This window comes from Apium graveolens, chromosome 9, assembly GCF_009905375.1.
Source record: "Apium graveolens cultivar Ventura chromosome 9, ASM990537v1, whole genome shotgun sequence".
Lineage (NCBI taxonomy): Eukaryota > Viridiplantae > Streptophyta > Magnoliopsida > Apiales > Apiaceae > Apium > Apium graveolens.
In genome coordinates this window covers 177,727,957-177,729,793 of record NC_133655.1, presented here as the reverse complement: position 1 = coordinate 177,729,793, position 1,837 = coordinate 177,727,957, and the positions used below count along the sequence as shown (strand labels likewise).

The following is a 1,837-nucleotide window of genomic DNA, read 5'->3' as shown; positions in this document are numbered from 1 at the left end:
GTAGCTACATCAACTTCCAGAATACCTGCTACCTTCCCATGCATCATCCTTTGAGTTGGGTTTTGATGCTCGTTTGCAGCCATAGTTTCAATAAGATTATAGGCTTCAGTATAGATTTTGGCCCACATGGCGCCTCCAACTGCTGCATCGAGCATGGGCCGAGATTGGGCCCCCAAACTATTGTAGAACCCAGTGATCACCATCAAGTCAGGCATACCATGATGTGGACACTTTCTCAACATCTCCTTATAGCGCTCCCAAGCTTCGCACATAGATTCTGTTGGTTGCTGCGCAAACTGAGTAAGAGCACTCCTCATAGCTGCAGTCTTGGCCATTGGATAAAACTTCACCAGAAACTTTTGCGTAAGATCTTTCCAAGTAGTGATGGACCCAGCTGGTTCAGAATGTAACCAGTCCTTAGATTTATCCCTCAGAGAGAATGGGAAAAGCCTCAGCTTGATAGCCTCATCAGTAACACCATTATATTTGAAAGTACTACAGATCTCGAAAAAAATCCTGATATGAATGTTGGGATCTTCAGTCACAGCACCTCCGAAAGAAACAAAATTCTGCACCATCTGAATAGTGCCCGACTTGATTTCAAAAGTATTAGCCTGAATAGCCGGATGAAGGATGCTTGACTGAATGTCATCAATTTTAGGCCAAGAAAAGTCCATAAGAGCTAGATCTGCTGGAATTATACGATCACCCATGATTACCGGTTCTTTCTGCTCACTCTCTTTATCCGAATCTTCAAAATCTATCTTCTCCAGAATATCAAGAACTGGGTCTGTCTCCTCAGCCGTACCTAGAGTCCTGTTGCGAGTGCGAGAACGTGTTTACATAAACGCTCGCTAGAGTACCTGAAACACAACCGAAAACAATAAGTAACAAATCTTAATCAATAAATCCTAATGACCACTGATGGCAAGTACATAAACTAAACAAATTAACACCGAGTCCCCGACAGTGGTGCCAAAAACTTGTTAGGCACAAAGCATGCGCTAATAATTCACGCAAGTATACGCGTTCACAAGTAATATAGAATGATTTCTAGTTCGTTCCCACAGAGACTCAGACTAATTATATTCAATTAACACTCACTCACCAATGTATGATTACTTTTCAATGTCAAGACAATAACACTTACGGTTGATTAACTAATTATTAACTATGATTAACTACGAGAATAGAACACTTAAATAACACTTGAATTAACAATATTAAAGACACATGAGATCATAACTTCATTACTACTTCATTCAATAGTTATTGTTATTACCCTTAGCATGTAACGGTGATGATATTAATCGAACAACACGAAACTGATAAAAGCCAACTTTCATTACACAAGTACCGTTCTACCAAGCATCCACAATTAAGATAGAAGTTGAATAGGCATCAATTATGTTGAGACCCTATATGTCTACAGAATTTGACAACATAACGATTTAAGCGCAAGTTATTCATTATGATTACACATGGCAAGTAAAACGGTTAGAGTTATCCACTAATCATGCATATAACACATGAACCTATGCTAGCATGGCAAGTTCTAAATCTCAAGATTCACTATCACTTTACAAGAGATTAACAGGTTATCTTATATGTTCGCGACGCACATAAGACAAATAAGAACAACCTATGATAGATATCATATAATCATCACATACCAAGGTATTAAACAATTAACTAAAGAAATCCATAGTAAATCCGCTACGACCCCATGATCACGATTAGCCCAGAGTACGTCACAAGAGTATTAAGGTTCAAAGTAAAGAAAACTAACATCCACTGTTACAACGAATAAAAGAATTACAAGATAACGTATGCTTCC

The 1,837-nt window shown here is 38.4% G+C and overlaps 1 non-coding gene across 1 annotated transcript; it reads left to right on the top strand.

Moving 5' to 3' along the window:
* The first annotated feature begins 213 nt into the window (after window positions 1-213).
* Window positions 214-320, top strand: LOC141688229 (small nucleolar RNA R71). Its single transcript, XR_012561686.1, has one exon. It is a non-coding gene; the product is annotated as a small nucleolar RNA R71 (small nucleolar RNA).
* The last annotated feature ends 1,517 nt before the right edge of the window (window positions 321-1,837 follow it).